The sequence below is a fragment of the Sorghum bicolor genome, chromosome 3, assembly GCF_000003195.3.
Source record: "Sorghum bicolor cultivar BTx623 chromosome 3, Sorghum_bicolor_NCBIv3, whole genome shotgun sequence".
NCBI classification, from domain to species: domain Eukaryota; kingdom Viridiplantae; phylum Streptophyta; class Magnoliopsida; order Poales; family Poaceae; genus Sorghum; species Sorghum bicolor.
In genome coordinates this window covers 38,608,742-38,622,810 of record NC_012872.2, presented here as the reverse complement: position 1 = coordinate 38,622,810, position 14,069 = coordinate 38,608,742, and positions in this window count along the sequence as shown.

The following is a 14,069-nucleotide window of genomic DNA, read 5'->3' as shown; positions in this document are numbered from 1 at the left end:
AATTAATTAATACAGCAAATATTGTGTTCCTTATTTTTTCCAGGAACTACACAGTCATGCAAAATTAGTAAAAAAAGAATCATATTTTTCTGAGACATATTCAATTTTCTGTGCATTTTCTAAGAAACATCATTTATATGTATTAAATAAATGTACACAGAAACAATATTCAAACATAACATGTAGTGGTACCAAACTGCAGATTTTGATTTATAGAGCATGTCAAAATTTGGTTCACTATTTTTGAAACCCTGGAACTCAAGTTATGAATTTAACAATGTTTAAATCATTTTCTAGAAATCATTTTCTTTAAATCGGAATTCAAAATCGGCAGACTTTGGCTAAGTGCACCCGGTGCAATGCACCGCCTGCCACGCGAGCGACAGATAGGTGGGCCATGAGGTCCCACCCGTCAGTCACCGCAGGGAGGGGGAGAACTCCGGGGAGCCGGAGCTCACCGCCGGTGGCCTCCCTCGGCAAACCAAGCATCCCAAAACGGTCTACGACTTGAGGAGAACACGATGGACCCCCTAACCCATCGGAGCTGGCTCAGGACGAGCTCATCGCTGACCATGGTGGAGCGGCGACTCTGCTCCACGTGCAACCCGCCCTTTCGGCCTAGTAGAGCGCAAACAAAGGCGAGCGGGGGAGTTAGGCGAGGCCAAGGCGAACGCGGCGCGCTAGAAGAGAGGAAGGGAGAGGCACGGCAGCGTACTGGCCACGCAAGCCAAGGCGACGCGCTTGTCGGAGAAGACAACAAGGGCGGTGGAGGTTCTTACAGGGTGCGACAAGGCACTGGGAGGCTCGTTTGAGGATGGTGAGATGGAAGTGGAGCTCGAGGAGGGAGGAATCACAGAATGGCCGGCTCGTTGGAGAGGAACGGTCGAGGCAGAGCTCGGGAGCCCCAATGGCGACGGCGGCGCTGGCAAGCTCAGAGCGAGGGTGAGGAAGCGGGAGAGGAGACGGGAGTGAGCTCGTCTGAGCGAGGAGGAGGAGGCGAGTGCACTAGCGCTCTTGGCAGCCCCGGCCGGCCATCGGTTTGGCGCTGTCATCGTGCATGGCCGCCACGTGGCGCGGGCGCGGGGAGAGGGAGGGGTTGCGCGCAAGGGTTGGACCAGCGTCGGCCGTTGGGCCAGAAGCGAGGCGGCGGCCCGCTGGCGCCCCTATCCCCTTTTCTTTTTTTAATTTCTTTTCTCAATTGTTCTCAGATTCAATTTTGATCAATCTAAAGGCATTTTCACAGTTTGCCCCAAGAACAAAAGTTTTTGAAAATAAAATTCTCTACAACTTCTCTTTAAGATGCAACTCAAAATTCCAATTAGAATTTGAATTACAAATTAAAACTAGATTTTGGTTTAAATAAATTCATTTTAGGGATTTTTGAAATAAAATCATTTTCTCAATTTCTAGAGCTCCAAAAATTTCATAAAATTATTCTTAATTCATCTAAAACATAAACCAACCAAGTTTGGGCATCACAAACAAGTTTTAAAGCAAGTATGATATTTTAGCATAATTAAATCTATTTAAAACATGTACATAAAATCACATTTAATTCAATTATGCACATATGATGAAATGCTCATGCCCATGCTTTATGAAAATGCTCATGCATGATTTATGAGACTTAGTGTATGCTTAACACCTAGGGTGTTACAGCCCTTCCCCCTTAAGGAAATCTCATCTCGAGATTTTGAGTTACTAACCATTTCTTATGAAATTTTGGGTAAACTTCCTTTAGATAATCCTCGGTTTCAAGGTGGCATCTCTATCATCGTGATGACTCCACACAACTTTATAGATTTTCACCACTCTGTTTCTAGTTATTCGTTCCTTGGTATCTATTATAATCCATGCACTACAAGAAACACATGGCTTTTTAACGTTCAGTTACGACACAATATATAGAATTTATGTTACAAATTAAGATTTGTGACATCAAGTTGACAAAAACCAAAACGTAGAAAAACCCACGTCATAAAACGATTATGTGACATTTGGTTGGTTCATGTCACAAGCATATGACATTGGTTTATTGTCACAAAATCGTAGGCCTTGCCACGTGGCAGCTGACATGGCAGGGAGAAAAAATATCACAAAATGAGTTTTGGCCCACTAAACCCCACATAGCTCATGGGCCTGAAATCTATTTGGAGTGGTGTTAGCTGGTCCATTATTTTTAGTTAAAGCCCATATAAATTTCGAGCCCACAACAATTCAGCCCATATAATTTTTTTTGTCCTCACAATGCAGCCCACATATTTGAGGCCATTTTTTTCCAAGCCCAGAAAATTCAGCCCATACAATCTAGTCCGCAAATTCAGCCCATTTTGTTTCCAGCTCACAAAATTCAGCCCACACAATTCAGCCCATATACAATATTTTATCATATGCAATTGTGTTCATATAATTTTTTAACACATACTAAATCAGATTCAATTCAATACCATTTACATCCATCCACCAATTCATTACACATCAGATAAGTCTCAAGTCTCAAATTTCAACTTGCTGGAACATAAGTGCAGAAGCAACACAGCAGCAGTAATAGCACAACACCCACGGCAGTAGCAGCACATCTCTGTGGGCTGCAGGCCGACATTGCGAAGAAACGTTGATTTCGGCAGAACATGAGCTATAGCTTGGAGAGAAGTATTCGGATCTTTACCTTCTTTTGTTGGTTCAGCAACATAAGCCTTTGAGCCTAGCAACAATAACACCAAATAATTCAGATTTCTATACTTGTGTCCAGAACATTCTATGTTTGTGAGTACAGCAAGTTATCCTTGGTAGGATGCTATGAAAATGGAACCACACCTAAAACAAAATAACAACAAAGGGCTAGTACTATTCAGTGTACGTGCAGATTAGCTTTATCCCACAATAAATTAGAAACAAATTTGTGGTGTGGCTTAAGAACAAATTGGCTGCATTTGACATTCCATCTATGTCTAAACAATATGCAATCTAAAATCTTATGTATTTTAAAAATGTTATCATCACTTGACTGCAAGTGCACCCAAGTAAAATTAAATGGCTCTCACCTCTGGTTTCATGCGGAATGACAATTTCACTTCGATCAGGCAACGATGTAACAAAATCCCTGAGGCCTTGAAACCTGGAACGCTGGGTACTACCCCTTCAGGTCCTGCCATGCCATTGGAAACTACACAAAAAAAAAGTGATGTATTGAATCGCTCCTGTGAACCAAGCTGTTTGGTTCAACTCTGTTAATGAGATCTCATAGCCTTATAAAATGAAAAAGTTTGTCGGACTACGATAAACACGATCAACTAAAACAAACGAAAATGCATCAGATTCAATTCATTAGGGATCTATAAATGACAATACTTACCTAGATCCATTCTGCACCAAGCCACCTCATCAGATCCGCTCGAGCCACCTCGCCAGATCTCGCTGCTGCCTGGAGTAGGAGGACACACAACACCAGACAGCCGCAATGCCCTCGGCCTGGTTGCATTACCAACACACACTGCCTAGGGTACCTGGGTCGCACACTGCGGTTCCATCGGCCAGGGCTCCATGTCACGCCGTCGCCAGGCGACCTCGACGAGCGCACAGCAGGGATGCGGCCCAGACGACTGCGTGGTAGGGACGGTGGCCATAGCGGCGTGGACGGCGGCCGCGGTGAGCTTCGGGTGGTGGTGGAGAAGGGCCGCCCCGAGGTCCAGATGAGCGGCGCTCGATGCGAGTCTGTGTGTAGCGGCTGCTAGGTGGATGGGTGCTGGAGATAGGGTTTTAGGAATTGTATGACCGATGAGCTAGGGTTACGGTGGCTGCTTTTATGCACCCATGAGTAGAACGCGCCCACGTTTGGGCCGGCTGAAAGGCCAGCGCTGCCCAGACCCAAATTGGTTACTTGTTTTGGTTCCTGCACACGTCAAATATAATTTTTCTGTTGGTACCAAAGAAACACACAGGAAAAATAATTATTTTTCTGTTGGTTGTATATTAACTGATACAAAAATTAATTTGTTCTGTCGGTTCTTAATTTTTTCAGTTGGTTTCGTAAAACCGACAAAAAAATTCATAATTCTCCAGTCGGTTTGTCTTATACCGACAGGAAATTAAATATCATTAGATTAATTATAGACTATATTTTTATATTAAATTTATCCAAAGACATAAATATTAATATTATTTACTATAAATTTAGTCAAATTTAAGCTAAATGGGCCAACACAGTTTTCATAGTTACAATTTCTTAGGATGGAGAGAGTACAATCAGATTATATACATTTATATAAGAATCTAAAAATAATACGACTTGTTACCACGTAAGGACATGTTTACTATTGGCACGAGTACCACACTATAAATTATATATTATTATTGGCACAAATACTGAATAACAAATTATATGTTCTGATGCAACGCACGAGCATATTTTCCTAATAATACTAAATTGTAAAAAATTGAGTGTGCAATGTGATCATTGATTAAAATATTCAAAATCTTTCATATAAATTAGAGTGTATAAGAGCATTCACAATACAAACTCTATCATAAAGTCAAAAGTTTTTTATTACCTCGAACAATGTGGACTTAGAGTCTAAGTAAGATTTTGAGTCTTATTTTTTCTACCTCTTTCTTCAATAAATATGTTGCCACATCAGCAAAATACCAAAAATAATATGTAATTAATTGTCTTGGACTTTGTGATAGAGTCTTGCATTGTGAGTGCCCTAACATGATCAATGATGAACATATTCAAGTCTTTCATACACATAAGAGTTAGTGTCAACATGGAAAGTTTTTTTAAAATATTAATAAAATAATTTGTGACACACAAACCGGCCTTGTGACATAAAAAATATTGTCACTAGTTGAAATCAGACTTGTTAAATGACATTTATTGTGACATACAACTTTTAATTGTCACTAAGTCACTATGCCTAACATATAATGTCACAAAATGGATGATATAGTAACATTCTAACAATTGTCATACAAAAAAGGTTAAAAAGCCATGTATTTCTTGTAGTGATGGTTGCTCTTTGTACTCTAGGTCTGCCTTTATCTTGATACCTCGGGGTTCAATTCTTTGCTCAGATACTTTCAGACACTTTCTTAACAGGGACACGTGGAATACAGGAAATATGAACTTAACTCTTCATGCTACTATATCTTGTAGGCCATAGTGCCTTTCCGTTCTATTATCTGATAAGGTCCCAGATATCGCGGTGCAAGCATACTTCGAACCCTAAAACGCTGGACTTTCTTCATTGGTGTAACTTTGAGGTATACATAATCACCTACCGCGAACTCAAGTGGTCTTCTCCTCTTATCAGCATAACTTTTCTGACATGATTGTGTGGCTTTCATGTGCTGCTGGATGATTTGCACCTTTTTCTCAGCGTCGATGTCGTAGTACCTCCTTTCACCGGGTTCAACCCAAATTAATGGAGTTCTGCACTTTCGACCGTACAGGGCTTCGAATGGAGCCATCTTGATACTCTATTGATAGCTATTATTGTAAGAGAATTCAGCTAAAGGTAACCAGGCCTCCCAAGAACGCTTTGAAGACAACACATAAGCTCTTAACATGTCCTCTATGATCTAATTAAGTGTATTTGTTTGGCCTGAGGTTTGAGGATGATATGCTATACTCCTCACCAGGCTGGTGCCTAAACTCTTATGCATTTGTTCCCAATAATGAGCGGTGAATTACGGACCTCTATCTAATACAATAGTCTTGGGAATACCATGCAACTTGACAATCTCAGCTATGTACAAATCAGCATACTCAGATGGTCTGTACGAGTCCTTAACTGGTAGAAAATAAGCTGATTTGGTCAATCGATCAATAATGACCCAGATCGAGTCATTCCCTTTTCTTGTAGTCAGCAATTCTGTTATAAAATCCATGCTAATCTCTTCCCACTTCCAAGCTGGAACAGACAGTGACAGTAATAGTCCCGCCGGCTTCATATGTATAGCCTTGACTCTACAACACGTGTCACATCGGGCCACGTAGGTTGCTATTTCCTTCTTCATTTTGGTCCACCAGAAGTGGGGTCTTAGGTCTTGGTACATCTTGCTACTCCCAGGGTGGATGGATAGTTCCAAAAGATGCGCTTCATTCATAATTAGATTCTTCAGTTCTTGATTCTTAGGAACCACTAACTGATTTTGAAACCAAAGTACCCCTTGTTCATCTACTCGGAACTGTGTCTTGGGGTTGTCCTTAATCTTTTCCTTGATATGAAAAATGCCCTTGTCAGTTTCTTGACCCTCTATGACTTGGCTCTCAAGCAAACAACTGAGCTGTATGTGACATAGAACTTCAGGATGCATCAGGTTGAACCCATCCTCAAACAAAGGCTGAAGTATACGATAGTGTGGTTTGCGACTCAAGGCATCCACCACGATGTTAGCCTTGCCCGGGTGGTAGTGTACCTCAAGATCGTAGTCCTTGATTAGCTCTGACCATCGTCGTTGCCTCATATTTAGCTCTGACTGAGTGAATATGTACTTAAGACTCTTGTGATTAGTGTAGATGTGACTCTTATTTTCAAGCAAGTAATGCCTCCAGATCTTTAGAGCATGCACAATAGCAGCAAGCTCAAGATCATGCGTTGGATAATTGACTTCATGTTTTCTTAACTGACGAGAAGCATAAGCAATGACTCTGCCCTGTTCCATAAGTACACACCCCAAACCACATTTTGATGCGTCACAAAACACATAAAATGGCTTCTAGATATCCGGTTGTGCCAAAACAGGAGGAGTGGTCAGTATCTTTCGCAAGGTGCAGAAGGCAACTTTACACTCCTTTGTCCAGGTGAACTTATGATCTTTTTGCAGTAGGCTAGTCATTGGTTTAGCGATCTTGGAGAAGTCGGGGATGAAACGACGATAATAACCGGCCAACCCAAGAAAGATTTGAACTTATGAGACAGAAGTTGGGGCCTTACAGTTCATGACCTCTTGTACTTTAGCTGGATCTACGGCAATCCATTCTTCCAACAAAATCTGACCTAGAAACGGAACCTTCTTCTGCCAAAACTCACATCGCATACAACTGATGCTCCCATAGTCGACTCAATACGACCCTCAAGTGTTCGGCATGGTCCTGCTCATTCTCCGAATAGACTCAAATGTCATCAATGAACACCACTACAAACTTGTCCAACTCGGGCATAAAGACAAAATTGATCAGATACATAAAGTATGCCGGAGCATTTGTCTATCCGAAGGACATGACAAGATACTCATACAACCAGTATCTGGTAGAAAAGGTAGTCTTTGGTATGTCTTGCGGTCGAATCTTGATTTGGTCATACCCTGACCTTAGATCTATCTTGGAGAACACTTTTGCCTATGACAACTGATCAAACAAGTGATGGTCATAGCATTGAGCGGATGATAGTTCACGCACATGCGCAAGGATTGATCCTTCTTCTTCACAAACAGTGCCGGACACCCCCATTTGGACGAACTTGGCCGAATGAAACCCATGTCTAGCAGTTCCTTCAGCTGGATTTTCAATTCTGCAAGCTCAATTGGCAACATCCGGTATGGTCCCCTAGAGATTGGCGCTGTACCGGGTAGTAGCTCGATGGCAAACTTGACTTCTCTATCTGAGGGAAGCTCTAGTAGCTCTTCTAGAAAAACATCAGGAAACTCACAAACTACAGGGATTTGGGTTAAAGGAACAACTTGCGTAGCACAAGAGATGCTAGCAAAGTCGAACTGATGAGGTAAAGGTACTTGGAAAGAATCATTGCCCTGAGGCTCCTTAAGAGAAAGCATCCTCTTCCCTGCATCTATGACTACGTCGCACTCCTTCATCTAGTTCATGCCTATGATGACATCCAAGACTAAGCCAGACATGACCACAAGATTTACTCAAAACATGCAGTTACTTATATCTAGGGTTGCCCATCGAACCACTTTACTTGTTAGAACATCTACCCTTGCTGAGCTGATGTGGTAGCCATAATCCAACTATGTAACTGCTTGATCATGCTTTTGTGCAGATGCTTGACTCATGAATGAATGCGATGATCTGGACTCAAACAAAACAACTGTAAGATGTTGGTTGACAGGAAACATACCAGCTGTTACTAGTTCTCCTTCCAGAATCTCCTCAATCGAGGTGTGGTGCACACAGGCTGGGTAGGTTGTCTGCTACTTCTTGGGGTAGGAGCATTCCGTGGCAAAGTGCCCCATCTTATGGCAGTTGTAACACGGTCCCTGAGCGAGATTGTTAAAAGCATGCAAATACTCTTTCACAGTCTTGGTTCCCTGAGACAGCTTCATGAACTCCCTGACCTTCATTTCCACCAAGCCTGGGGGAATATAGTTTCCTCGAAATGTAGTAGTGAAGCGGTTCCAGGTGATCGGGGTTCCCTCAGGATAAGTGATACGATGATGAGATCACCAAATCCCAGCGGGCCCCTACAGTTGATGTGTCGCGTACTCTGCCTTTAGCTCTTCAGTCATTCAGAGGAGATGGAATTTCTGGTCCATAGTGTTGATCCACTCATTAGCCTCAAGTAGTTCTACGACCTCCTTAAAGACCGGTGGCTTTGTGTCCATGAAGTCCTTGGAGGAACTCTACTAATTCACTTCATGGCCGCCTGGGTTAGCACCACAGTGTGTGTTGTCAGCGATATTGCGTAGGGCAGCCTCCATATTCTGCTGCATCTGTTCCATGTTTCGCTAACTCACTAGAAACTGCACGAAGAACACCTCTGCAGTGTATGGAGGGGGAGGTGGTGGTGGCAGTGGTAGTGCTCTATTCTCATTCCTGCGAGCCGCGCCTCCTGAGGAACCTTCCCCAGCATCCTGGTTGCGGTTACCCCTGCCATGTGTTTCCACCATCTGCACGCGTCAATGATATGGTATCGTTAGGAGTTGTCACCAATCAGTAGGTACATGTAAAATCATGCCATACTAAATTTACTGATGAGAATAAATCCACACAATAAATAGAGGCACAATAATTCATCATCCACACACAACATCACTAACAGAGTTACTTAAACACATCACCAAAGTGGTTCGCATACATCCAAAATTACCAGCATAGATACACTGGACTTTTCAAATGTCAACACAACTCAACCACATCAAGTCTCACACACAACCAAGTCTCAACCCAGATTAGGAGTACATGCCATGCAAAAACAACAACAACAAAATAAAGACTAGCACTAGAACACTAGCATCTACTCGCTATGGTCGCTATCCATGCTGGAACCCTTGCCTTCCTTGTCTTCACTTGCTGCCACCTCCATCTTTAGATCGTCATCCATCTCTTCCTTAGTATCTATCTCAGCTGCTCTAGGAAGGTGATGTGGATGGAGCTGGTTATGCAACTGGTGGATCTTCTCATGCAAGTTCTCATTATACTCCTCACCATTGGCTAGCTGATGCTCAAGCTCTAGCTATCGGGCCCTAAGGGTGTCTTCCTCATGCCAAGCTTCATTCCACTGTCCAAGCACATGAACTAGCATGCGCTCACAATTCCTATGGGCTGTGGTCACCCTATCTCTATACTATCTCTCTACTAGCATGTCTTGGCTCAACACGTTGTTCTGCTGAACTGCCTGGTCCCTCTCTAGAGTCACACGGGTAAGCTCTGCCTAGAACCTCTCAACCTCACTATTGAATGCACGCTGCAACTAGCGCTTCTCATCCTGGACTGTTAGTAGAGACCTAGTCAACTGCCCCAAATAGCGCTCTAGGCCCCCATAGGTCTTCATCATAGCAAACATAGCACTCATAGTTGTACGATCACTATGCTGGTCCTCTTCCGCACTCCTCTCTAAGGCACTCTCCTCTGACTAATCCCACACCAAGGTGTAGGGGTCACCCCAGGGAAACACCCCAGCGAAGGCATGAGCTAGCTCTTGTGGAAACCTCTCCATGATATCCCTCAGAACTACAAAAGCAACCCTGCTGGCTCCCTAAAAAGGAGTACTGCCTTTGGACTCATATACCCAACCGCCCCAGGTGGGGTCACTGCCACTAGTAAGAATTGCTGCCTCGACCCCAACTAGAGTCCCGTCACCAAGCTGCTACCTGCTCAAAAAGTTGCTAGGTTCCCTTCCTTCAGGATACCCCATCACACTAAGCACCCTCCACAGCAAAGTAGGCATACCAAACTCTCCTAGGAACTTACTCTTACGACACGAGTCCCTAGGTGCTAGCTGATGGCGAGAAACCCACCCTCCAGTGCACTTGTGAGCGGTACACCTGGTGCGAACCATCTTTTGAAAAATGGGATACCTTAGGTAAGACTGAGGATTAACTCTTGTCATTTTTATTAAAATGGGACAGATTTATATAAGGGGAGGAACTAAGCAATGATATGAAATGAACATGATGCATGCACGAAACTTACGATCTCACAAGCTTAGAAACAAGGGTTAATACTAATCGATATATACGGTGGCATACAATGTTCTCTCATCAACGTAACTATCACTCTACTCAGAAACATGGTTAGGGTACCTACAGAAAACTCATTTCAGCCCAACCACAACATGAAACATGGAGAACAGGAATTAAAGCTATGCATTCTACACACACAGGTACCCACACTTGTATGTGGCATGCTACTACCCACATGATCACCCTAATGACGGCATCGCCTCTCAGGACGGAATCACCCACCATGCGGTAGTGTTTTCCAAGCACACGGAATATGTGTGTAGGACATAGCACCCTGAAGCACTTCTCTAGACCTGCAGTGTATCTAATCATGCTCTCACAGCTCTCACTTACCGAGGCGTAGGGGAAAAATGATCCATTCATTACCATTCAACTGAATGGCACACATACTATTGCACGTCGTATGAGTGACAAAAATAGAAAGATGATGCACAACCCCCAAGTTAGTACTTGACTAGCCAACTTAGATTTCTTAACTGGGCATAAAGGATATGACCACTGGCACACTTCATAGTTTTCCAAAAATTCATTTTAACACCTTGATCATTAGTAATAGGGAATTAGTTTTGTTAAATATTTTAATTTGTTTTAAAACGTACTTATGAACAGTAATCTGCTAAACTATGCTCTGATACCAGCTGTAACAGAACCGTCCAAATTATAAGATATTAAGCCTGACAATGACCATTTACATAGTCAAACCATGTAGCTTAAGCCCATATAATCCCGGTAGTCCGTGAAATCTCAAGGGATTTCAAACCTTTTTCCGTACTCATAGCCAAGATCGTAATAAGTTCAGCAGTCACTGTCAAGCTACATTCTGTTCACAATATTTTAGAAATTACATCGAAGTTCAACATAGTTATTACAAACCAAGTTCAATAGTAGTGGAAGAATTTCAGTTTGAAATCACACACACATTTAGTTCATTATAGTGCCAAAGTCTAATCATTCCCACTGAAGCAAAAGAGGAGGTAGAGTGACCATTGCCCTTAGTCTAGTCATCACCCATTGCTAGGTACAAGTAGTTGATGCAATAACCATAATACATCTACCCATCTACAAAACAACATGGGAATAGAACCCTGAGTATGAGAATGTACTCAGCTAGACTTACCCGTCATAAACTAGAAATAAAAGACTCTCAAGGATCATGATAGCTGGACACCCTTTTGCATAAAAGCTTAACCCATCTAAAAGGTTATATATGAAACCTCTTGCTTTTATTTAGCTTAGTTTAAGTATCATTATCTACTATCTAGGTTAGCACCTATACTATTGGAAACAGTTGTTTCAATATGATAGTACCACATCATATAGCATTCAGCTTTCATCACATCACATAACCAGAGTGTTCCATAGTCCTTACTACGAGGACGAAGCTCAAGTCAAGTGCTCACTATCCAGGTGTGATGGCGATTTGAATTGATTTTTGACTAGCTGGCGAGTTATTCCCCACACAAACCAGACTCACTGATCAAGTTAGCTACAGGTCACCGTATTACACTATCTAGGACCAATTTGCGGGTTCGGCAGGCACCGCCAGTACCCGAGGACCGTTCCGGTGACCGAGGTGTCCAAGGTATACCAAGGTTGCGTGCCACGCCCTCGTCGTTCTCCTCAACCATCGCCAATACAGTGCATGGCGGCTCGACCCCCGGCCCGGATAGTGTTCAGGCTTCATAGTCGGAATGACTTATCCTTCTAGTTAAGTGTGGGGCATGCATTAAACATGACAAGAGGGCCACCAATGATCGGTCCTTAATCGACACAGGCAGGTGCACTATGGTCCACCACCCCCATAAGACCCTACCCGGTCTTAGTTTCATTCCCATACTTGGTTACTTCCCATGATAGCATCAAATAGCTAAACCTTTTTGGTATCCACCTATATCTCGCAGGTGACAGGAAATCACCCAACTTCTATCGTGCTAGGCAAGGTAAGCATAGAATTTGGGGTTATGCTACTTAGGACAAGGCAGGTAGATAGGTGGTAAATTCAAGGAATAACTATACATCAACGGTGTCAAACAACTCCTATAACTTAATACAACAAAGTAAACCATCATGATATAACAAAGTAAGTTAGCAGAAATTAGGGAGACTTAGGATGCTCCGAGGCTTGCCTCTCTCGAAGGTGCTATGCCTGTGATTGGGGCACTCTTGTAGCTCTTCTTCTGGCTTGTGTCCCTCCAAAAGTCTCTGCACTGGGGTCTCCTCCTGCTCCTCGGGCTCTACCTCATTCTCCTATGAGCCTGTATGATGCACATGCACAAATAAGCGGAGGTGCAGGATGCTCGAGGTGCAGGTGTATGCAAGTGAAGGCAAGATGATTATGATATGCTTTTTACGGAGTAAGTGCATACTTCCTCTCCGACAGAGAAGAGTCATGATAGATGAAACAAGGAACTACTACTACTAAGTAGTCAACATCATCCAAGAACATGTGACCTAGACAAGCCATCTATTGCATTCTCTTCTACAAGCTACTACAAAACCAACAAGCTATCATAGTGCCTCAAAGATACACCAAACATACTTTACCCTATCTATTTTATGCATAGCAAGGGTTTAATTATTTATTATTTATTAGGCTTACAACACTAGCATGTATTCCTGTATCTCAATAAATTCTACAAAAATTACAGCATTGCACAGATCATATATGAAGTCTACCACCAAATTTTCATAATATTTGGGCAAGTTTGTTAATACAATTAGGAGAAAATTACCCTACTCATGCAAAAGTGTCAAACAACAGATTTCATATTTTTTAACTTACTTACTATCATAAGAAAGGCTCACCAACATTTCCAGATTAATTGCCTGATCAGATTATTTATTAAAAATCATAAACTACTGCCATGCAAGCATTTAAATCAATATAAATTAATTATTATAGCAAATATTGTTTTCCTTATTTTCCCAGCAACTACACAGTCATGCAAAGATAGTAAAACAGGAATCGTATTTTTCTGAGACATATTCTATTTTCTGTGTGTTTTCTAAGAAACATCATTTACATGTATTAAATAAATCTACACAAAAAAGGTATTCAAACATAACATGCAGTGGTACCAAACTGTAGATCTTGATTTATAGAGCATGTCAAAATTTGTTTCATTACTTTTGAAGCCCTAGAACTCAAGTTATGAATTTAACCAGATTTAAATTATTTTCTAGAAATCATTTTCTTTAAATCGGAATTCAAAATCGGCCGACTTTGGCTAAGTGCACCCGGTGCAGTGCACTCGCCTGCCACGCGAGCGACAGGTGCGCCACAAGGTCCCACCCGTCAATCACCGCAGGGAGGGGGAGAACTCCGGGGAGCCGGAGCTCACCACCGGTGGCCTCCCTCGGCGAACCAAGCAGCCCAAAATGTTCTACGACCTGAGGCGAACACAATGGACCCAACTCTAGCGGAACTGGCTCAGGACGAGCTCATTGCCGGCCATGGTGGAGCGGCGGCTCTGCTCAACGTGGAACCCACCCTTTTGGCCTAGTAGAGCGCAAACGAAGGCGAGCGGGAGATAAGCGAGGCCAAGGTGAATGCGACGCGCTAGAAGAGAGGAAGGGAGATACACAGCAGCGTGCTAGCCGCGTGAGCCATGGCGGCACGCTCGCCGGAGAAGACAACAAGGGCG